The sequence below is a fragment of the Brachyhypopomus gauderio genome, chromosome 8, assembly GCF_052324685.1.
Source record: "Brachyhypopomus gauderio isolate BG-103 chromosome 8, BGAUD_0.2, whole genome shotgun sequence".
Lineage (NCBI taxonomy): Eukaryota > Metazoa > Chordata > Actinopteri > Gymnotiformes > Hypopomidae > Brachyhypopomus > Brachyhypopomus gauderio.
Window position 1 is genome coordinate 8,736,771 of NC_135218.1, and position 26,132 is coordinate 8,762,902.

General features: G+C 41.5%; 1 protein-coding gene across 2 annotated transcripts in view; it reads left to right on the top strand.

The window, feature by feature from the left end:
• Nucleotides 1–8,952: 8,952 nt before the first annotated feature.
• Nucleotides 8,953–26,132, top strand: part of rap1gapb (RAP1 GTPase activating protein b) — a 56,080-nt gene continuing 38,900 nt past the window's right edge. For both annotated transcript variants that reach the window (XM_077014227.1, XM_077014225.1), the window contains exon 1: nucleotides 8,953–9,225. The gene's annotated coding sequence lies outside the window, so the exon portion shown is untranslated. The remainder of the gene's footprint in view (nucleotides 9,226–26,132) is intronic.

Sequence of the window (26,132 nt, forward strand, 5' to 3'; positions counted from 1 at the left end):
CAAACAAAAATCATGTTATTTCTGTGGGTCAGTGACAGACAGCAAGGTTCCTCAGGCCTTGGGGGAGGGGGGGTTGTTGGGTTCTGAGTCATACTGATTCTACAAGAGTGATAAACTGGACTGTGGACTTCCTGCCCAGCTCATTATCAGCCATAGATTTCTTGGTATGCTTCCAATGCCAAGTGTTTGTCAAACTGGCTTGATCAGTTTTTAATGGGTGATTAGAATAGATGGATGAAAAGATCAAAATAACGAGAATATGTCTTCATAGTAGCAGACTGCATAACGTTATTTCTCTCATTGAGGGAGAGACAGATCAAGGCAGTGGGGGGTCGGTTATTATTCGGGAGTGGCTCCATACGACCTCAGTCTTGGTCCCTGTGGAGGACTGTGGTGGAGTGATGTGGTTCACAGCAGTAGAAAGCCTTTCATCCCTTTCTACAGTCAGTGTAAACAGAAAACAGATTTTGTAAAACTTAATTTATGGTTTGAATTGGCTGTGAATGGACCGCACCAACATTAACAGAATAATCTGTATACCTAATATATCCTAAAAATCCAAAATATGTAAGGTAGAATCTATTATTATAGCAAAAGCAGTATTTATTTGAGAAGAAACCCAACAAAATGGAGACTGGAACCTTGCTGCTAATCATCTGATATGGATATATTCAGCTAAGAGTCTGAATGTTCTGAAACTCATACAGGGAGAATTGCAATGTGTCAGCCCTCTCTGTGTGATCACACAGCGTCTAGGCATTGCCATGGTAACTTAGGTGTGATCACAATGTGTGTCCGGTCATCTGATTCAACTGTACGTCTGTTAATCCCAGTTTCATTGCATGCACGCACACACACACACACACACACACACACACACACACACACACACACACACACACACATGCACAATTACATTACAGAGTAAAATGAGTAGCTGATTAGAAATGACCATGTCATTCAATTCAAATGCGGAAAGTTTTATTTTAATTAAAATGAATGCTCAAAATTAAAAATGTTTTGTGTAAGTCATATAGGAATCACAGCACGTGTGAACTGATGTAGTACTCCTATTTCAGGGCAAAAGTAATTAACATAGAAATAAACATAATCTTAATTACTGTAAAGCTCATGCATGCTAGTTTTTGGTTGTCAGTGAATCATAGACCTTTTAACATGATAAGTATCTAGCCACATTGCTGGAACTCACAGGCCCACTCCTGAAGCCTTTTTGCATTTTTGCCTTTAGTTATATCACTGAAATTCATATAAACATATAGACATATAGGCATATATGAGTGAAGACATACATGAATGAAGACATACATGAGTAAAACATTTATGAGTAAAGACGTGTATAGACAACACAAAAGTTAAAACAACATAAATAAAGACAGCATGAGTAATGCCATGTTTTTGTATACCAGCCAATTTTCATCCTGTGTATATGCATGACTTCATGTTTACTTCTTGACTAACTGTGGCCATTTTTTTTTTGCATTTTTAGAAATGACAGTAAAGGAAGAGTGTGAGAGAACTGTCTTGGTCAGCTGAGTGTATTTGTATTTAAAATACACGTAGTGAAAAGACCTCTTCACTACTTCTTATAGGAGCAGACACTGTTCCTCACACAACTACTGTTTAGATTAGAATGGACTGAACCTAAAAGCCCACCGCATAGGAACATAACCTTGATTCCTCCTTAACTGACTTTGTACGTGTGTGTGTATCCGTGTAAGCACGTTTCATTGTGTACGGGTGCGCGTGCATGTGTGTTTCAGCACTCTAAAAATACGGCTATGAGCGTGTGCCCACGTGTGTCTTCTCCACAGTGGTGTGGTGGAATATCTCAGTGGAAAAGCAGCAGGACCCACTCGATCCACTGATGTCTCTTTCAAAAATAGCAGCAATTCAGAACACATGTACATGCTGTCCGAGTGCCCGTGCAATTTACACGCTTCTGGTGCCTTACCAATGGATCACTGTAATCCTGCACTGGCTGTACACTACTAGAAAGGATCAGAAGACCACAGAGTGGGCAGTGGGGTCAAATGATCAGATGTAGAGCACTTATCAGAAGTTTTTTTTTTTCTTTTGCTATATTTCATCTGTAGTCTGTGCAGACATTTCTTCTGTTTTCAAGCTACATTGCTTGGACTTGGATGTGGGGATGCATGTGTTTAAGGCTGCGCATGTTGTGCCACTTTCCTACAGTTCAGCAATGCATTTCTCACACATTTCTGAATTATCTGCATATTTGAAGGTTTAGATGCCTTGGTTTGGTTAACCTTGGAGGTTTTATGTATGGTCAGGGCCACATTTGTTTTGGCTTTTATTTAAAGGAGGCCTCAGAAACAATGTGGCATTGAATCTCGATCAAAGCCTGAGTGCAAGGGTGACTTCAAGCAAACAGCTTTCCAAACCAGTGTGCTTTTTCACCGGAGAATCGATAAACCATCAGTCTTCATCTGTAGGACATAATGTTCCATGAGTCTGCGAAAAGAGGACTTAACTCAGTAAACGTGTGTGACTCATGTAAGCATCATCGCTGTGTTGGTGTGCTCTCCTTCTGTCTCTGTCTGTCTCCCTCACACACCTGCTCTCTCTCTCTCTCTTTTTTTTTCTTTCCACAGGCAGGGTGTGTCGAGTGTTGATCGGCCCCCCACTCCAGAACCTTTGTTATAGCCGGAGGCCATTAACTTGTCTACAGGATTTTAACTGGTCTGTTTAGATCATTATAAAACCCGAGGAGCTCTTATGTCCCCACATTGCATCATGGGTCACCTCAAGAAGGTGCTCCGTGAGACACTTCATCCACGCGTGCCTTCCATCACCAGCTAACAATTTAGCAACTTTAAAGTAAAAGCAGGCAGGGGAGTGCATAAAACAGAGATGATTAGTAGAGCAAGACTGCCCCGCTCTGTCTCACCCCTGTTAAGATGTAAACAGCTACATGAGTTTAAAAATAGAAATTTTTTTTCAAGAAGCATTTTAGGCTGAAGCAAAAAAAAATTGGGTTAATTGTAAACACAGGATTGCATCTTCAGGAGGAAATGCAGAAACAGACCACTATTCTACGTAGTGGTTAGTTCACTCCATATATTATGTGGCAATGGTGTCAGTAGTACGTCTACATTTAACTAAAACAAATGTTTCCACTTCAACTGGCTTCCTGATCATTTTTTGGATTCATGATGTACTAGGAAGACCTGAACCAACACTGCATTGTACAATATATTCTTAAATGCATTACAAAGCAATTCTATTCAATATCTGCATGAGATACAAAGAGAAACATGAGATACAATGCACTGTGATGTGGTCCAGGAATTACAATTATAAGATTACAGGAAACACATGTGATTATTTAATTACACAATGTAATTTAAGGTCATTTGTTAGGACTGTTCTATGTCTATTCTATTCTATGTCTATACTATGTTTGGACATTTCTCTGTCCTGGCTCTGAAATCTTCCTCTAGCTGTTCAGACCGTATAATCTCTTGCCATCTTCAAATGTAGACTGAAGACTCACCTGTTTGTTGAGTATTTAAATGAGCACTAACACCACAGATAGCACTTGTCCTTGTTCTTTAAAATGTATGTTTATCTGTCTGTGGTTGTTTACGCTTACATTTACATTTACGGCATTTAGCAGACGCTCTTATCCAGAGCGACTTACAAAAGTGCTACGTAGTTGCTTGGAATCTCCACGCTTCTAGGTATACGTTATTTTTTTTTCCTTTTGTTTGAGCCTATGTTTATATAGAATACTAGGTAATTTATTTCACAGCATTTATTTCTGTAGTTTAGTAGTAGTCTGACTCAAAGGTATCTTGAATTCTGACCTATCGATGCTATTACCTAGATCGAATTCTGTGAACAGATGCAAAGCACATAAAGTCGCTCTGGATAAGAGCGTTTGCTAAATTCCCTAAATGTAAATGAAAAAGTATGGGAAAAACCTAATAATCTTAAAAATCTAGCCTCATATATTACAGTTTTTGACGACTGCTAACGTGCATTTCCCAATACTTGTGATACATTGTCAAAACTCTAAACACAGCAACACATTGACCTCACACAAATAGCCAAATAGTTAATATAGTGTTCAAAAGCGCATTTTCTTAACTAAATAACAACTCTGCATTTCACAATGCAAACAACTTTGTTAAAACACAGCAAACCTGGTTCAGTATCCAATCATTCTTTCAAACACTAGCACATATTCTCTTTTCGAGATGAACATAGTCAATCACTGCACAACCACTGTAAAAAAAAACTAACATTTGATGGCAATACAGAAACAGTATTACATGTAATATTTTACCCTCTCCCAGCAAACAACAGACATTTTACAGTAACATCTGTTGTTTTCTTAATCAGTTCATTTTTACTGTAATCCGCTCTATTTGGACTTTTTTTTCAAATGTGTGCATTTTTGCCAACATACTGTCTACACAATGAGTGATATTTACTGTTAGGTACTATATGGAATGTAGATTAGACAAAAAAGGAGTCAGTAACAGTTTTGCAGTAAAGGGTATATTTTACTGTATTAGGGACATTACTGTAAATTGTGGCCTAACCCAAAAAATAATTATCGTAATTGTAAACAGTCATGGGCAGTCACTGTTCCAACAGTTGTGGGCAGTCATGGCCTGGTGGTTAGGGAACTGGTCTTGTGACCGGAGGGTTGTGGGTTCGATTCCCAGACCTGAGGCTATGACTGAGGTGCCCTTGAGCAAGGCCCTTAACCCTCAATTGCTCACTTGTTTAAAAAATAGATAAAAAATGTAAGTCGCTCTGGATAAGGGCGTCAGCCAAATGCCATAAATGTAAATGTAAACATAATTAGTCATGGTCCCATATGTGTAAAAATACACATATATACAAAAAGCCACACAAGGGGGAAAAACAGAATACAAAACTGAACAGTCTTGTTAGGTCTAATCTAAACGGTCTTCAGCAGTTGGCCACATGTTTTCATCCACATCACATCTGATGTTGGCCCTTGCCATGCACCTGGGAAAGAAAAGCTTGGTATGCCTTATTCACCCCTGGCAGTCTTCAGCTGAAATGTCTCTGCAGCGGGGATCCATTGCATGCAGCAGGGACATTTGGTCATGGGGCAGATGATCATACACCTTCCACCTCCAGACTGAAAAAAGTTCCTTAGTGGGGTTGAGGAAAGGCGAGTAGGGCGGGAGGAAAAGGGACATCACTCTTGGATGGTCTATAAACCAGTTTGTGATGACATGAGAATGACAGAATGCTACACTGTCACATCACAAATGTCCTCGTGTTTCCTCCCACCTGTTCCCTTTCTGCTTCTGGAACCAGTTGTTGGTGGAGTTCATTCAAAAACAAAAGAAGAAGGTGACTGTTATAGGGACCAATCTGGCATTTGTGAAGGACAAAACCAGCACTTGAGATTGCAGGACAAATACTATACTTCATTTTATTTCATTGATCTATATGTGCAAAAAAATGTGTACAACAGTAATAACTTTTCAGCTGCCTTTGTTTTTGCAGAACTTGGCATTTTATACGATATTTAAGGTTTTGAACCTTAGGTTTTCATTTTTGGCATGTTGTGTACAAGCAATTGTAAATAAGACAAAAACGATTCAGAATTTTGTTATTGGATAACCTTGTGTGTATAGCAAATTTAAGCATGATAAAAACATGTAAAATGACTGCATTTTGTGCCATAACAACATAAATTGAACTAATAGTTTAGCCACTGAAAACTGATGTTGTGTTCACTGTGTTTGGAGTTTTGAAAATGTGACTACAGATTGGACAAATGCACGTTAGCAGTCGTCAAAAACTGTAAATACTGCCCTGATATCAAACTGATAATAATGTTCTATAATGCTTAACAAAAACATCTTTAATCATTATCATTTATTTCTAGACATTAAAAAAGTCCTTGCCCTTATTTAACCTTGCTTAAACTGTGTAGACTTGGCTAATACAGCAAGTATATTCAGTGCAACAATAAGCACATTCCTTTCAGTTCAAAACAACCACAAGCTACCATGTAACTACGTTCTGGCACAACAGAGGAAATTCAGTCAAGCCCCGTAGTTTTGGACTTGACATGGTTTATTAATGTGAGGTTTCAAAGCGAGGGAGCTATCGTACACCGGTCCGCTGAATCTAAGGCATCACCGTTGCTCCTCTGTACTGCATGCTGAGGCTGCAAGTATCATCACACAAACCTATAGATACCTGAACTCTGAACTCTAAAGCTCCAGAGTCTACGTTACATCATGTTCGCTGGGTCAGAAATGCAGTGGGGACGGTGATCTGCCAGTCATGTTAATATGCTGCGAGAGAACGACGTCTGGGAATCCCGCCGCCATGCTTCTCTGCTGCCGGTGGCACTCTCCTGTTTCCTACCCCCATCTCCTACTTACTGGAGCCAAAGCCATAGAGTCGTGTGACTGAGAGGCAGTCAGACTGGCGTCTTGAAGCTGACGTCTCCGTGACATCAGCTCTCATAGCTCAGCAGACATGTGCCAGCTCTTCTGTGGGGCTGCAAAGTCAGAATCACGTGATTAGTTGGGGACGTAAATCAGTCTGTCACATCTGGGGGAAGATTTCATATGATTTGGCAACTTAATTTGTGACGGTGTGGTACTGAGGCATCCTAAGCAGGAGTGGTTTGTTTCTGCCCTGCTCATGAAGGAAACTAAACCAACTCAGCAAACCTATTCAGTCCCCAATAAATAGGAATTGGAATATCAGGAAGGTAAGATTTCTGAATTAAATCCAGCTGTGTTAATCCGAAAGGAAAACACAAGCCTGATGTTTCTGGCTCTGGAGTGAAGGTGCAGGTGAATATTTAGTAGGAATTGATGACTTGGGGAAATACTTTATTGAATCTGAAACTGCTACTCAGAGAAATAATTAGAACTCTGGAAGATAAACTCGTGGTTTGGATTCCTAAAAGGCCTACCAGACTGCACAATTTTTAGTGCAACTCTAGACACAAGCCCCACTTAAACAGATCAATTGGTGTTTAGCTACAAAGTCAAAAATATTGGATTTCTGATACTGATCTTTCTTTCTTTCTTTCTTTCTTTCTTTTTCCCCTATCTGTCTGTCTGTCTCTGCTTAGCAGAAGCATTACTTTGTCTCTCCATAAAATGGTCTCCTATTCCGATTGAAGGTACATATTGATCTTTCTATGATAGGAGATCATAAAGCTGCCCACACACGGCTCCAGAAATGACTCACGTGTGGGAGGCAAGGGAGGCAGCGGACAAGCAGAGTGAACAAAGGTATTCCCAAACCCAACCCCCCCCAGGGAAGGACCGTACTACATGGCACGTCAGACCTGTCTCATAGCAAACGTCATGACATTCAAACAGAGGACATTTATTTGTTTTCGACAATTAAGTGGTCTATTACTAAAGGCTGAGATGTTCGTCTCAGTCTCTGGGTCTGTAAGACCAAGCAAACATTCACAGTTCTAAAGTCAGCAGGAGCTTCTCTAAATATTTTCTTTTGGGGAATCAATAGCTGGAAGAAACAGCCTGATTACCATTTTGAGAAAGAGAATACAATTGAAAGGCTTTAGACAGGGTTGTAGAAGTAGTTAACGTCTTTTTATGCAGAAAGATCCGTGTGCTGTTCATCAGTCTCCCCTTTAGAACAACACAAATAAGTCATTGTCATCTTCGCAATTAACTTCCATTAAGTTGCCTTGGAAACGAATCTATAAAGGCTCTGCTCAGTTTTCTGACTTGGCAATTCAGACCCTTCTTACTGCAGTACACTAGCGGAACACTAGATGACATTTGCTAAATCTTTATCTTTTGAGCACTGACGTAAAAGAAGAGCACTTTAAGTAATGAGCCCTTTATGAATATAGTTGCAAACCTCGCTCTGTAATGGATGCCCTAATATGAGCTAATGTCTTACCATTGGAAGTTCTTGTATGTTTTTTGTTGTATGTTTTTTTTAAATAGCCGAACAACCAACAGTGGCATGACACACATGGTGGGTTTCTATTTATTTACAAAACGTATATGCCCCAGGCGGTGTGTGTGTGTGTGTGTGTGTGTGTGTGTGTTGGGGGGGGGGGGGGGGGGGGGCACAGTTATTATATTAATGATGGGTTTCTGTGTGTAGTAGCTACAAACCTTAGTAGCCTAAGGCCAGAAAAAAACAAGTGAAAACATAATTGCAGGTCACCATGTGTTCTGAATCTCAGAAATACTGTGATACTGCAAATATTTCCAGTTTTCATTCGTTTGGAAGTCCATGAAAAGAACAAGAAAGAAAGAAGAAATAGATATATTATTGTGTTTGGGATGTACGTACTGATTCACCCCTTAGTTATCTGAAGTCTTGCTGCGTTTTTGTTCCTTCAAAGTATAGCTCGTCAGTTAATTGTAGACATCCGTGTGGCAATTGTTGAAAACCCAATGCATTCAGAAAGTTTAATACTAGACTTTGGTCCGTATTAAACACATTGCGAGTATTTTTTTTAGCTAATATGCTGCAATGCGATTGATTCTGGAATATAGTTTCCAGTCACTTTTAGAATAGATTTCTTGCAACACCAACGTGGCGAGCTGTGGTCCTGGGTTCAGATACTCACCACTGATGAACTAGATCGCTCTGCACGATGGGCTGCACCTACATGCATCTAACAAAAGAGACTACAACAAGCACGGCGTTTGTAAATGAAGGGCCAGTTGAGTCTCAAATATATTGAACCTCAGCGTCGTGTGAATAAGGAACAATAACAACAGAAACTTTACAGCTCGTAGTTTACGTATGTATATTTTTTCGTTTTTAGTTATAATTGTGGTACATGAATATGATCACTGTATAATTGGTAGCCGGTTGCAGTGCGCGGTCGAGCGCGTGGACGCGCTTCACGAGAGTACGCACGTGCCCGCGCAGCCTATTACGAAGCTACAATAGAAGGGAGCGCGGCGGTCTCCACAAGAACCTCCTGACCACCCGCCAGGAGATACACCTCAGCATCCTTAAACGAGCGCACTTCCCGTCAGAATAGCATTTTTAAGGTTCACAATTTAGTATTTTTGACTATATTATCTTAAATTTGCTTCACCGTGAGGTAAAGTATCCGTGACTCGGACAGCGCGGAGCAGCCTACACCTGTCCACTACCCCGTCTCCATCCTTCTGGCGGCGGCGAGCAGCGCTGCGTAGTCGCTCTGAGGGGTTTACACGATTAAAGGTAAGAATTAACTTTTTAAAAGACATTTCCGGGCAAGACAATACACGTCTGTTCGCAGCGTAGTTTTCATTGCGGTGTTAAAGCTTGTCATTTTGTATCCAGTGAAAGAATGTAAAGGGAACTTGCTTCACAACCGGACAATAAGTGGGAGTGAGTGAGATATCTCACGCCAGACTCCCGTTCTTCAGGGATCTTAGGACCACAGCTACTGCCGCAGGACTGCTGGACAAAGAGAAATCCGACGTGAAGTGGAACAAAATTATATCACCTGTCCAGTTTGTCACGAGTCCAATTCTGGAGTGGCTTTGCAGTGTGAATGTCTTATTTCTTCACAATACCAGTGACAGCCATTGCTTTCCTTGTTAATATCCACACACCTTCTGTTCCCCTTCCCCATCGATTCTCTGGTGGAAGCCCTCGTACTCTCTCTTCCTCTCTTAACAGACACAACTGCACAAACGCAGCCTGATTCACTCTTGGCTTAATTGCTTGTGTAATGTGTCTGTAGCCAGAAGTGTGTGAAGCTCTGCTGAGCACAGAGAGAGCCGCCCAGATTGTGTTTGCCCAGTGGACTGGTTTATTAAAGCAGGAAGTCTGCAGGAGCAATACGCGTGAGCCCATAAATGCACGACTTGGTGTATCCCCCCATTTCCTTGCCCTTTGCCATGCCGTTTCTCCATGCTTCTTTTCACTCACTGATGTCTTTCCTTCTCTCATTCCTTCTCATTCCCTCTCTTATTACCCCCTTCACCTTCTACCCGTGGCTAGTCGTGCTCCATGGGTTGATTATGAATAGAGAGGGGCAACTGTGGAGGTAACAGAGGGCTGTGGCTCCGACTGCTATTGGCTGATAGTTTGCTCTCTCTGTGACCTCACCTGTGTAATGGGACCTTATTGTCTTTTCTACTGCGAAGAGATGCAATTATGGCAGCCCAGTTCAGCAACCAGCCAAGGATAAAGGTTCACCATGCTCGCAGATATATAGGAGCTGCAGAATAACAGAGTGGATGAATAGATGGGTGAAGGATGGGTTGATGGGTGAATAGATGACTTGATGGATAATTAGATTTATCTGACTAGTTTTATCTGAACAGTTCTGCATGTAAAAATAAGAATGCGATCTTTAATTACATTAAGGTCACCCCAAACCTGAAGGAAAATGTTGCTTTTGGGTGGACGTCATTCACAGGATTCACAGTCATACACAGTCTTGTCTCATTGTCCACTCACACTGTGGACTACCCTGAGATCATTGTGTTTTCATTGACTGCATTGAGTGTGGTTGACAGCAGTATCGGTGTTAATTGCCGGAGATACACACAAATGCACACACATTTCATGTGTGAATGCACACCCAAACGTTCTGCGTGAGGACACGCTTGCACACACCCACACACAGGAATTCATCCCCTGGACTGTCTCCTCCTATGTGGGTTAGCTTAGGAGGCTTTAGATCTGTTAGTCAAAGGAAGCCTTAATGGTTACAGACAAGGGCACACTTCAGTGTGTTTGGGCCTTTAGGCGAGACGTATTTCCAGCAAAGGCAATCGAGGCCAAGGCTGCTGACTGCACTTGGGGGGGTTGTCCGCTCCTCCTTTGGAGAAGAAAAAGCAGCACTCCAGTCTGCACAGGAATCACGTTACGGTAAAAGCAAAGCATCTTCACGTCAACCTCATATTGCCTCTGCTTCATCATTAACAAACGCTAGGCCCCTGAAGACACGGGCCGAAAATCAATCTCCCCTCGAGCTTCACTAGTGGTGTTTTCCGGTTCCACACCAGGCCAGTAGAATCACTTAAGACATGCCATTTAGGTCCCCAGTCCTGGGCAAATCTAATGTTAAACACAAGAAGCATGTTCTTTGTGCCTGACGGAGCCATCTCCCTTCGTATAGAGATCGTTTTGTGATCGCTATTTCAGAGGTGGAAATGCCTCTTTGTTCCTATTCATTTATGTTGTAATGGCACTGAAAATATGTCACATGTAGGATTTAATGGCAGTACCACTAGAAGTTGTACAGTGCTAAGTGTTTTTAATCTTGTAGTCAGAGAGACTAGAATTGGTCCTAATATCTAGATTATGAACAATTCCAGTGATTTCTGCATTGGAACCTTTTAAGGCAAAATAGTGTTAGAATGTATTAGAATAAAGCAAGATTTTGTTAGTTATGCAGTCTTATGTTTCTTCTCTTTCTCTTTCATTGCATTGAAGGATCAATATGTCGTATTAATAAATCCTGAAGGATATAATCCTGAATGCCAGTACTACAGGCCCTATCACTGGGTTTTATAACAGGACTTGGGATCATGTTAAAAAACAGATCTCTGAGCCAGGCAACTCAGGGATGAAAACATGGGAATGATCTAAACGCTATATTGGGTTGCAGTGTTATGTTACATTGATTGTGTAAATCATGCAGCACCTGGTTTAATAGAATAGCTGCATTTTGAAAATGTGATTTTTAAAAACAGGTCTTTTAGAATTGGTGGAATTATAAAATTAATTTGATAAAAACAAAAATAGTTCTGCTAAATTCCTTTATCTTTAATTCCACTGGTAGGTTACACTTTAATTCCACCCGCCTGTTGTTTAGCCTATGTTTTTTTTGTTAATTGGTTATGGAAAAAAAGTGCTATGCAAATAAAATCAAATTGATCCAATTGAAGTAAATTAATTGGTGTATGTAGAATATAGATTTAATAAGCCTGAAGGAGGGTTTTAAAGGAGAATTGTAATTGATCTTCTCACCCCTGAAGGGAGGATGTGGGCTGATATGGCGACGTCATACTCCTTGTAAAAGCTTGGAAATGAAGGCTGAACCTTCCAGAGAAGGCAAGAGAAATGTATTAGAGTAACGTCTGTATGTTTTAGACTGTCTGTGTTGCTTTCTTCCAACGTGCACTCCGCTGTGTAAAGCAGACACATGGGCTATCGCTGCTCCTAATGTCTTTATCTTACTCCTCTACCTTTATTTCTCTTGATTAGTTTAAATGCATGTTGTATATTGTGGTGTAAAGTAGTTTTATCTAGCTGGTTGGCTTGAAGGCCTCCATAGCCTTATTCTGAGATGTGTGAGGCCTGTTTTCTCTTAAGGAGGCCATCTGTTAATATTTGTTTGTGGTTATGTTATTATTTTTTGGTTTTTGTAACTGCTATTATGGTCAGCTAATTGAGGTGGTGAGAGTATGGCAGTTAACAAGAATGAATGGTTAGTAAGTGAACGAAGCATTAGTAAGTGAATGAATTATTAGTAAGTGAATGAATAGTTAGTAAGTGAATTAATTGTTAAGGCAAATGGTTAAGGGAAGAAGGAGCTTTTAATCTGAATGGGGAAACAGTGACTTCAACAGTCCTAATCAAAACCATAAAACCAGAAACCAAATCAAAACCGCAAAATCTGTCAATGTGGAGCGCGAGTGCCTGTATTAAACTTAAACGTGTGATCACTGCAATTTTAGTTGGAGCACTGATGTCTCTCGATACAGAGTCTGTCCTCGCTGTCACTGTGATGATGGGAAAAATAAAACATACTTTTTTACCAACCCTTTGGTGGCACCCATGGAAAATTATATTCCACAAAAAACAAATGGAAAAAAACTTATTAAGATAATACCTGCCTGTTAGTGTGTGTGTGTGTGTGTGTGTGTGCTTGAGACTTTCAAATTGTACATAAATGTGCATCCCTTCATACCAAAACACACTGCCTCTCTGTCTCCCTCTCCCTCTCTCTCCTGATGGAGGGTGATCTTGCACAAAATGAAGTTGTCATTTTGGCCAGGTCGTTGGGGGACAGCTCTGGGGCTCTGTGAGTAATGACCCATCAGTCTAATGGCTCAAATTGCGTCACACATGTGGGAACCTACAGAAGTGTGAGAGGAGCACGAGGATGGACCAGAGCCGAGACTGCGGCCCTCTCTCTGGCTCCCACTGTCTCTCACTCGGCTCGATTCTCTCAGTGACCTTTCCTTGATCTCTGTCTTCGCAGCTCACCTCATCTCTCGTTCGACTGACCAAAGAGGTCAATCGGCCTTTTGCATGGATTGTTTCTTTCTTCACTTGAGATTAAAATGCTCTTTTTTTGCTCTTCTTGTTTCCCCTTATCTAAATCTCAATGTTTGATGACTCGCTTCTTTTTCTTGTCTTTTCGTGTCTCGTCTTTTCTCTCTTATCTCAACCTTCCTCTTGATTTTTTCTCTTTCGTCTCTCCATTTCTCTCTCTGCAGCAGTGCTGTTGTAACAGCGCTATCATGCTTCCTTACACGTTTTGTATCCAGCCCTGCGAGACTTGACTAAGGAATGTGTCCTGTTGTTACTCTCATTTCTACTGCCTTCCACACACATGTACTTTTTCACTGCAGTACAGACACCGCTCACCTGCAACTTGCATTCAGGTGGAAGGCTCTCCTGTAGAGATGCTCATTAAATGAAGACTGCGGTATTTAGCGTCATCATGCAGTATTGCATGTGTATAGGGCCAGGCATTCAGGGTTTTAGTCACTAGCCCTAAGCACCTGTGTGTTTACAGCTGTGGATGTAATGAGTAGTGTAACGCTTTTGGTGATATGATCATTCTTTTTGTTTGTAATATACTGTCCAAAGGGAATTGTTTGGCCTTCATTGAAATGTGCATATAAATGAGAGGCAGATGGGGGCAGGGGGGGGGGGGGGGTGCAACAAAGTGAAACCAAATTGTTTTATGGGGATTCTTGCTTGGCTACCTTGAGTTTCTAATCATGTGAAACCCTGGTTATTTTTGAATGGTGTCTGTGTGTGTGTGTGTGTGTGTGTGTGTGTGTGTGTGTGTGTGTGTGTGTGTGAGAGAGAGAGAGAGAGACAGAGGGAGAGAGAGAGAGACAGAGAAAGAAAGTGTGTGATTACTTCTTTGTCCAGTGGTCCACAGCCAAAACAAACTTTTACAAACATGTAGGATATTCACTGATTGTAACGCATAATTTGATCCCTGCCAAAGCTTTGGTTCAGACTGAAGTTTGACATTTCAGCAATATACTTTACATAAATGTTTGGTTTATCCATGTGTGTGGTATTCATTTCTTGATTAGATACTTGCAGGAGCCAAAGCTGAATTACAAATACAATGAATTTTGTCACCAGATTTTACATAGTAAAATTAGGCCTTAGTACTAAATGAAAGCACGGCTGATGCTGATTTTGGCAGGCGTAACCGGTTATCCACCACACAGTTATACTGGCTGGCAAATACAGAGTGTATTGAGCGATTGGCTTGCAGTGCTGTAGGTTGAATTCCACTGTTTCAGTACCAGATTTATTGATCCATTGCACTGGATAATAGCTTAGCTGCACATTCATTTTCACTGGCAGTTCGATTCTTGTTTGCCAAGTAGATAATAAGCTTCAGTAGGCAGTGCTACGCTGCCTGGGGAGGATGGCAGCCCACAGACTGAGCGCTGTGATGCCATCGCAGGGTAGCAGGCTTCTCAGTGCCAACATGTGCTATTATCTCAACTGTTTTCTTACCATGTCTTTGGCCATTTGAATGCCAACGTTATATAAATTAAGCAACAGTGTTTGTTTTGTCTTTGTGTGTGTGTGTGTGTGTGTGTGTGTGTGTATATATGTGTGTGTGTGTGTGTGTGTGTGTGTGTGTGTGTGTGTGTGTGTGTGTGTGCGCGTGTGTGTGTGATGCTTATGCTCAGTTTGCTGTAGGCATGCTGAAGGCATGAGCTGAAATGCACAACAATACACACACACACACACACACACACACACACACACACACACACACACACACACACACACACACACACACACACATACATACATACATACATACCTACCTTAGGGGTTATGAGTCATTGTCTTGAAAGACTAGTGTGCCCTTTCCACTTCTCTGCCATATGTCAGTCACTCCCTCTCACTCGTCTTTGACTGTGCTCTATTGTGCACATACTGTACAGGTTCAAACTACTGTTATTTACCATCACCCCCACTGCTACATTTACTGCTTTGATGTCCTTCACCAGCACATTGCTATATACACTCCCATTTCTGCTGTTTCAGACTCTCCTTTATACCATGGTGTAGTATAGAGAGAGAGTAAGGTCACAGGAACCAGACTGAATGAATTAGACGTCTGAGTCCAGTCATTATTTGAGCCCTCTAGTGGTATCAGCTCCTAATGACCTGGCAATGGGCCATGTTCTGTTAGGAACAGAATGAGTTCTGTGTATTAGTGTATTAATAATGATTGAGCTGCACTTAACCTCACCATTCTCCACACCTCTCCTCTCCTGACCTCTCCTCTCCACTCCTCTGTTCTCTTCTCTTCTCTCCTCTCCTCCCCTCTTCCCTTCTCTTCTCTTCTGTTCTCTTCTCTTCTCTCCTCCACTCTCCTCTCCTCTTCTCTTCTCTTCTTTTCTCTCCTCTCCTTTACTCTCCTCTTCTCTTCTCTCCTCTCCTCTTCTCTCCTCTCCTCTTCTCTTCTCTTCTTTTCTCTCCTCTCCTTTACTCTCCTCTTCTCTACTCTCCTCTCCTCTTCTCTTCTCTTCTCTTCTCTTCTCTTGTCCCTGTCTGTTTCATTTGTAGATTTTTTAAAGCTTTTAACACTAACAAATCTTCCTTTGCTGGCTCAAAAGCGCACACACTCCTTCCACGTTCACTATTTCACAAATAAGAGAAAGGGAGGAGACAAAAGGAGAGGCATGGAGGACTGGGAGGAAGGAGCTGGAGGCGTTTGGGCGAAGGGCTGGGTGATAGTCTGAGAAGGAGGGCGAGATAGAGAGAGAGAGCAAAGGAATGCTGTTACGGTTATCTTAGGACTGGCCGCTTACGTAAGGCACGGTCCCACGCCTGGCTGCACACAGCAGGCTGCCGAGGTAAATACAGCGAGGTGCTGTCAGTGGTTCAGGCAGAAATAAAGTCTGTTTAGAAGAGGAGGACTGAAGGGACTGAGTGGCTTACACATCTCAGAGATTATTTTCAGAGTAAAGTGTAGGCAGGCCGGGCACACACACACACACACACACACACACACACACACACACACACACACACACACACACACATAAACACAAGGGAAAGCAGACTGAGTGAAATGTCAAGAAGATTAGTAAGATTGTTTGGCTGTTCCCTGGAGTGAGGGGACGGACACAAAGCAATTACCTAAATGACCACATGTTTAACCCCTCCGAGCACCTCTTGTCTCTTCTTGGAGTCTTACTATAGCCCCCCCCCCCCCCCCCACCTCAACACACACACACACACACACACACACCTCCTCTCCTGCCCAACGTTAGTCCAACCTGCTGCTTACATGTCAACTTATAATAAACTCTCAAGATAATGTGACTTACTGTTTCCTCCCTCTGAACACCACCCATTACACCTGTCTTCAGGCCCTCCTGATTGGCTGGGCTGGTACTGTTGTTCCCCTGGTACCGTTTGTGCTCATTCGGGCCATGTACAGGCCTATGCAGCCTGAGCTATGGAGTGGAGAGGTAGCTGTGAAGGCCATGTGTGTGTGGAGCAGATGGCGAAGGATGAGTGTACAGCCTCAGACATTCACACATGACGAGCCGGACCTGGGTTTTCAGCCTCGGTGTTGGAAACAAGCCCTGAAGCCTCTCCCATGCATCTCTAAAAACGGGAACATTTAACATCAACTGCAAACACTGATCCTCCTCGATGTTTAAAATCTGAGAGTTTATGTTTTATCATTCATTGTCTTCTTGCACCTTTATGCAAATAAAAACACTGCATTATTCATTAATTACTGTTATTAGTTTCATGTTGCCACAAAGCTCTTTGAATTATTTATTTACAGCAAGGTCTCTGCTCTGTAATACTGGGTCGGCATAATTGCCTTTCCCTCATAGATACAGTATCTTGTTCTAGTCTGGTTTGGTTTGTAATCTATATAAACCTGTTAGACCATGATATGATTTAAGCTGATTTATGATGTGTTAAGCTCCCATGTATATGGTGTAATTTGCTCTTCGTGTTAGTGTAACAGATGAGAGAGGTTCCATGTGTAGGAAGTCCTTAGCGTGGTACTCCAACAGCAATGCACTCCCTTCCAGCAGTTCACACACACACACACACACACACACACACACACACACACACACACACACACACACACACACACACACACACACACACACACACACAATGGTTTTTTTCTAAACGAAACACTGCTGTGGCAACAGCCTGTTCTGTGAGAATATTTGTGAAAGGTATGATATGGCTTTGCTTGGCCTAAAAGCTGCAACACAAGTACAGTGATGTGGTTTTATTAAGCCACAAGAGAAGCTTCAGAGAGGTGCTTGTGAACAATGGTCCCTGAAGCCTCTCTCATCCCATAAATGTAATACACTGTCTATGGGGCTCATTGGCTGGGCTGTGAGGTCAGTTTTAACATGACGTATGAGTACACTGAGAGTATTGTGGAACGTCATGGAGGAAGATGCACACACACACACACACACACACACACACACACACACACACACACACACACACACACACACACACACACACACACACACACACACAGTCTGACAGCCTGCTGGGTTCTGTTTTATAAACCAGCCCGGACAGAACATGCAATTTATTGTATGTGCCATCTCTCAGCTGAGTCACATTGTAAACTTGTTGTCATTTTACAGGATTAGAACATGCATATGTACACACACACACACACACACACACACACACACACACAGCAGCCTTTACTGTTTGTTGTATTCTATATTTCTTAACATTAAAATATCTATAGCATTTTGGTAAAGGGCATGTAACTTACTCTATATACCATCTGTCTGCTGATACACCATGTGAACTTGTTGACATTTTAATGAATTGGAACACATGGACACACACAGAGAGACACACACACATACACACACACAGACGCACACAGAAGCCTTCAGCCCAGTAACATACTGCTGTGTACTGTTTATTGACACTCAGAGTCTAATCAAAACAGTCTGTTAGTATAGAGCTGACTATATGTGCCATCTGTCTTCTGCCAACTAATATACATTTTGAACTTGTTAACATTCTAATGGATTAAAAATGTAAAAATTCTCTCTCTTATTTACACCTTTAACCTTAAGTCAAGCCAAATCAACCCACTGACCTTTGAAACAGCACACAGCTCATTTTTTAGACACTGATTAGAGATGTGAAGACACACACAGGTGAAACAAAAGACACACACACACACAAACACACCACACACACACACACAAACACACACACAGAGGTGTTTCAGCCACACCCATCGCTAACAGGTGTATAAAGGCGTACAATCTCCATAGACAAGCATTGCAGCTCAATAACTTAACAAGTGGGTCTGTCACAAGACCGACCTTTGCCTTAAGATAGTTTGTGACATTTCTGCCCCGAGAAATCTATTCCAATCAACTGTAAGTGATTGTTGTGAGATGGAAGTGTGTGGGATCAACAACAGCTCAACTGCGAAGTGGTAGACCATGTAAACCCACAGAGCTGCACTGCCAACCGCTGAAGCCTGTCTATGGTATCACTCATTGCAGCTTTCCAAACTGCTTCTGGAAGCAGGGACAGCAGAGGACCTGTTCATCAGGAGCTTCGTGAAATGGGTTTCTATGGTCGAGCAGCTGCACACAAGCCTAAGATCACTGTGTGCAATACCAAGTGTCAGTCAGAGTGGTGTAAAGCACACCACCACTGGACTCTGAAGCAGTGGAAATATGTTCTCTGGAGAAATGAATCATGTTTCAGTATATGGCAGTCCGACTGATGAATTTTGGTTTGGTGGACAGCAGGAGAATGCTACCTACCAGAATGCACAGTTCAAAGAGTAAAGTTTGATATAGGATGGTTAATGGTCTGGGTGGTTTTTCAGGGTGGGGGCCTGGCCCCTTATAGAGAAGTTCAAGTAAGACAATTATATGCTTCCAACTTTGAGGCAACAGTTTTGGGAAGGCCCTTTGCTGTTTTCACATGATTGTGCTCCAAAGTGAAGCCCATAAAGACATGGGTTGACACATTTGGTGGAGGAACACAGGACCCTGACAGAGAGAGCGGGGACAAGAGAAAACCATGCGGCCTTGGTACAGCGGTAAACTGAGCTGTGTCACTCACCAGACTGGTATGCAGTTGCGTTCTTATGGTGGTTGGAGACAGTCCAGTGAACACATGCAGGTGGAGTCATTAGGAGCCACCAGACACGCTCTATTTCCAGGCCCTGCCCACAACCATGTGGCTCCTGCTGTCTAAAACTGGGGTCCTGATGCTTGTTAATCCTCTGGCCAGCACCTTGGACAGCTGCCCGCTGCCCTGGAGAATCGTGCATTTGGCAATGAGGGATCAGCCCACCATCACAATATGGAGGTAAAGAAAACCTATGATAGACATGGAAAGGATCAGTGCAAACAATAAAATAAAATTATAGAAAGCTGTAGAAGGTGAATACTGCTGAAAAAGTATCCAAAGCCATTTTAATTAACATATTATAAAACACGGATTATTTAGAATAGATTCATATTACGACAGGAGACAAAGGTCAAAAAGGCCTGAATTTCACTCTTGCTTCATGCAGAATGTGCCTAATTATGCAGTGCATTTAATATATTGAATCTTTCTTCTTTTGGAATGCCCTAATGACTGCTAAGGTCCTTATTTCCCCCTTTTAACAAGCAGCTATGCAAATATATTTGTAATGGGGTTGCTGTAAAGTAATTATCAAACTATCTGTCAATCTCTGACACATATTAACCTGTTTTAATAAAGGACGTGTTTTTCTACAGCGCAGGTTTAGTTCTGTTCTTGCTTGCATTAACTGGCATTAACATGTTCCTGCTATTGTTGCCATTTGTAGGTAGGGCAGTCATTTTTCCACAGCTCCACTTAATGCATAATTGACATTCACGATACCTGTTTGTGCTGCCTACTGCTCCAGTGCCAGGAGACATTATTCCCTCCTGCCAAGACTAGAAGATTGCTTGGAGACTTTCCTAAGTCTTGACACCTCTTTTTTTGCCACCACTACCCCACCTATTTGGAGGACCAGTAAAACTTTGTTGATGATGATATTTTTAGCTCCTGAATCAATGGGCTCCTGAATCACCCCTTGGAGGGAGGATGATCACTAAATGAGACACGTGTGGTTACCAACAATGATAAAGAAGAAAGGGGAAAACTACAAATAACAACAATAACTATATGTATATATTCATATATACTGTTATTTCATGGAGAGGCCCACAGATGTGACACTGAGAACCTGATATATGGTCTGTAAGTCCGTTTTTTCTGTTGATTGATAGTAATGTTTTTCTGTTGATTTCCATCAACAGCGCACTACAGTATTTCTAACAGAGTGATGGTGGAGCAGAGTGGGTTAATTCAGTAGTGGAATTAACTGACTCTCATCATGTTGCCAGAAGTGTCTGATGGGTATAAAATATTATATTGTGTGTGGTGAGCAGTGCTCATCCCATTTTAGATTTAATTACATTTTAGGCTATAGATCATTTTCAGGCTACTTTGTGTACCAATGTAATCTGTGAACATTATAATATATAAACAACTGCTTAATAACGCAAACTGCTCATTCGACACAAATGTCGAATCAGCCAATCACATGGCAGCAACTCGACATGCGTCATGAGCATCAGAATGGGGAAGAAAGGTGATTTAAGTGACTTTGAACATGGCATGGTTGTTGGTGCCAGACGGGCTGTTCCGAGTATTTCAGAAACTGCTGATCTACTGGGATTTTCACACACAACCATCTCTAGGGTTTACAGAGAATGGTCCAAATAAAAGAAAATACCCAGTGAGAGGCAGTTCTGTGGGCGCCAATGCCTTGTTGATGCCAGAGGTCAGAGGAGAATAACCAGACTGGTTTGAGCTGATAGAATGGCAACAGTAACTCAAAAAAACAGTCGTTACAACTGAGGCATGCAGAAGAGCATCTCTGAATGAATATCTCTGATATTTGATATTTGAATGCACAACACGTCAAACCTTGAGGCAGATGGGCTACAGCAGCAGAAGACCACACCGGGTGCCACTCCTGTCAGCTAAGAACAGGAAACTGAGGCTACAATTTGCACAGGCTCACCAAAATTGGACAATAGAAGATTGGAAAAATGTTGCCTGGTCTGATGAGTCTCGATCCATCCAGCCTTGTATTAACGGTTCAGGTTGGTGGTGGTGGTGTAATGGAGTGGGGGATATTTTCCTGGCACACTTTGAGCCCATTAGTACCAATTGGGCATCATGTCAACACCACAGCCTACCTGAGTATTGTTGTTGACCATGTCCATCCCTGTATGACCACAGTGTACCCGTCTTCCAGCAGGATAATGCGCCATGTCATATAATCTCAGACTGGTTTCTTGAACACGACAATGAGTTCACTGCACTCGATTGGCCTCCAGAGTCACCAGATCTCAATCCAATAGAGCACCTTTGGGATGTGGTGGAACGGGAGATTCACATCATGGAGGTGCAGCCGTAAATCTACAGCAAATGTGTGATGCTGTCATGTCAATATGGACCAGACTCTCTAAGGAATGTTTCCAGTACCTTGTTGAATCTATTCCACAAAGGATTAAGGCAGTTCTGAAGGCAAAAGGGGGTCCAACCCGGCACTAGCAAGGTGTAATAAAGTGGCTGGTGAGTGTATAAGGTCAAGGTTGGTGTTATTAGTCCTTATAAATGTGTTTAAGAATGTGCATCAAAATGACAGCAGTGGGAGTAACTGAGAGATCTGTTTTCTTGGCACAGAAATTGTTGGGTCCATTAAAGCTGTTCATCTCGAAACTTTGGATGAAAGCTTGTTTGAGGAGGGAATGTTGAGAATGTCTGAGATCGATGTGGTGGAGATGTTACACACTGCTGTGTGTGGATGGTGCCATGTGTCTGAGTTAGATGTGAGAAGGATGCGAAGACGGCATATTGAAAACTGTTGTTGAAATACGAAGCATCTTTTTTCTGCGTATTTGTGTGGATTTGATATCTTGTTGCTTGTTGGGGGATCAGCATTGTGCCGTATGGTGGTTGAAAGAATAGAGTTAGCGAGTGTTCGGGATGTTTTCCCCAGGCTGTCAGAGTTGGTGCAATCACTGTGGTTTTCACATAGGGGTTGTATTTGATGATTGGACTCATCAGTGGAAAGTCTCGGATATTGAATCCACTTGAATTCATGCTACTCCCCATCATGGTTCCTGTATTTGTGTAATGGGAGTCGGAGTGATGGCACAGGAACGCAAGTGCAGGGGTGATTTTTATTATAGGAGGTACAAAAAACAAGCAACCAACAAAACAGAACAAGTAAATAAAACAAATACATGAATGAAAACTGGACAGAGTGCAGAAAGTCACAAGAACATAGGACATGGTTACACACACCAACAATGACCACCAACTAACAATAACTGGCAACTAGGAAACTAGGACACAGGGTATATACACTGCTCAAATAAATAAATAAAGGGAACACTTAAACAACACAATGTGACTCCATGTCAACCACACTTCTGTGAAACCAACCTGTTCAGTTAGGAAGCAGCCCAACACCGTGCAGGGCAATTGGCGTTTGCCAGAGAACACCAAGATTAGCAGATTTGCCATCGGCGCCCTGTGCTCTTCACGGATGAGAGCAGGTGCACACTGAGCTCATGACAGAGTCTGGAGACGCTGTGAAGAAGGTTCTGCTGCCTGCAACATCCTCCAGCATGACCGGTTTGGCAGTAGGTCAGTAATGGTGTGGGGAGGCGTTTCTTTGGAGGGCCGCACAGACCTCCATGTGCTAGCCAGAGGTACCCTGACTGCCATTAGGTTCTGGGATGAGATCCTCAGACCCATTGTGAGACCATATGCTGGTGCAGTGGGCCCTGGGTTCCTTCTGATGCATGACAATGCTAGGCCTCATGTGACTGAAGTGTGTCAGCAGTTCCTGCATGATGAAGGCATTGATGCTATGGACTGGCCTGCCCGTTCCCCAGACCTGAATCCAATCGAGCACATCTGGGACATCATCCATCAACATCACGTTGCACCACAGACTGTCCAGGAGTTGACTGACGCTTTAATCCAGGTCTGGGAGGAGATTCCTCAGGAGAACATCCACTGCCTCATCAGGAGCATGCCCAGGTGTTGTAGGGAGGTCATACAGGCACGTGAAGGCCACACACACTACTGAGCCTCATTTTAACTTGTCTTGAGGAATTTCCACTGAAGCTCAATCAGCCTGTCATTTTATTTTCCACTTTGATTTTGAGTATGATTCCAAATCCAGACCTTCATAGAATAATAATATTGATTTACATTGATATTTTTTATGTTATTTTGTTCTTACCGCATTCCACTGTATAATAAATAAAGATTTTCAACTGGAACATTTTATTAATTGGGATCTAGGATGTGTAATTTTAGTGTTCCCTTTTTTTTGAGCAGTATATAAACAAGGACGAGGAACTAAACTAGAGTCAGGTGAAAGCAATGACAAGGGGCAGAGAAAGTAAATGAGGGGTGTGGAAACTGAAACGAAATAAAGCAAACACACGAATCAGGAAACCAGGAAGTGAAAACAAAATGGGTATCCACGGAAACAGCTAGGGAGGGGTAATCGTGACAATATGATTATGCTTTATCCATCTGAGTATTTATTATTACACAGAATGGTGAAAGTTAGAAAGGCAATGACACCTGCCAGAGATTTAAGTGTTTATAATGTGATTAGTTTGTTTGTCTAGTACAATTTGGAGTCTAAAAGCTTAAGACACATGGAAGGAGGTTAATTAGAAATTGCTGAACATAAGCAGTTTACTTTTGCTAATACTATAATTTAATCAGTAGATATTCTATTCAGTGAGGGACTGTGGAAGAGCTATACAGTGACAAAGGTTATCATTTATAGTTGTAATGGGTTGCAGCTCTGACATGTGGGTGATTTTGATGTAAATATGTGATATACTAAGGGGTTAGGGGAATGACTGAAGAGTGGTGTCTGATAAGTTCATGTTGAGTGGGAGTGTGGTTGATTAGTTAATAGAATAATTGGAGATTTTAGTAGACAATAGATTTGACAAGAGAGGATTTTGGAGGAACAGTAATACATCGACTGCACGTAAGCTGATTTTGTGGATCTGAATACATTTGATTTGTGTTTTGTCATAAAGATGTTGCTAATGGTTCTATAAATACTGAGGAAAGAAAGAGAGAAGGGAGCATCTTTGTCTGACACCTCTGTGTAGTGTGAAATCTGAAGATATGAGTCCGTTAGTTTTGAATGTGGCTTTGGGTGTTAAGAGTTTAAATCCATTATAAATGATTTGCCAAGCCCTAATTTATGTAATGTGGCAAACCAACATTTCCAGTGAAAGGGTAATTTCTGCATCTAGTGTATGTACTGTTTCTCATTTGTGTTCTCATAGTTCGCAGTCATTAGTAATTGAGTTGATGAAGTCTTGATTTAAGGTGATTGTTGGGTTCAAGGTTTTCACTTCAGTGGGTAATCACTTGTTTTGTTTTATTTTATCCATCCGTCTTTTGGAGTGGTCAAGTATTGTCCAAAAGTGCTTGTAGAACTCAGTGAGGAAGCTGCCAGGCCGCGTTGTCTTTAGGCGTCTGGTGGAGGGCAGTGTGAAGTTCTCTAGATGTTATTAGTTTCCCTTGTGTGCCTTTTTGTTCTTCAGTTCATTTTTGAAGATTGATATTACCAAGATACATATTGAGTCTGGAAGAATAAAGCCTAATGAATACAGATTTTTGTAAATTTCAGAAGAATGCTTGATTTATCACCTATGGTGCCTGCTTGATCTTTTGTCTGATTGAAGAGATCTTTTTTTTTCTTTGTTTTTCACTAGATTAATTAAGATTTTTTCCAGATTTGTTACTATAGTCTATATTTTATTCTGAGTTGATGTAATTAATAATAATTATAGTATATAATCTTTTATAATGTAATTGTATTTGTATTTTGTATATTGTTTTTTTATATTTGTTAAATTCATTTTGAGTTTTCTCTGTGCAGTTTTTCATATTCTGTAATTTCTTGATTGTCTGTTCTAGACTAGATACATGTTCTGATCTTTTCTTTTCCTTAAATGAAGAAAATGTTATTATTTTGTTTTTACCTATAGCTTTTCTGGCTTCCCAAAACAAAAAAATCATTTATTTCTAGGAAGGATGCTCACTATCTTCTGACTATGAAATTCCCAGTAGGAATGTATTAAGGTGCCATGTGAAGGTTGATGTGTGATGGGTGTTTTATATTCAATGTGAGAGAAACGAGCATTGACACTGATTGTAATGGGGTGATATTGCATGTTTGAGATGCTAGATATAATGGAGTAAACTGATTAGAAAGTTGTCAGTGCAACAGTGAATTACATTCTAACTCCGCTCCTTGGAGTTTGGGTGTTTGAGGCACCAACCTTTGTCGAGCCAAAGATGGTATATAAAATTGTTTTATAATTTCTATAGGTTACCAATCATGACACATATTAAATAACGCTACTGGGTGAGAGATGGCAAAGCTTTATGATTTCATACAGATGCCACTGTACGTTACATCAATACAGATTACATTAATACACACATCATGCTCAACAGTCTGGAATGACACTACACTGATCCTGCCCCCCTCTTTGTCCTCTGCTTTTTGGTTTGTGCACCTTTAATCCTTTCAGCACTATCACAATCTTTCTTGCCTTGTAAGCCCAATGACTTCCTGCTGTGCACTCAAATTTAAACAAAACAGCCTATTAGTGTAGAACAGGCAACTCAGTATAATATATATGTGTTACGCCAGTGCCGAAACTTTAGAGTTCAGAGCTGCAGATGTCTGTGGGATTCTCACTCAAATCTGTCTGCTTGTGCTGTATGTGCTGTAAGGTCTGTCACAACTACACATCATTTTCACATTTCTC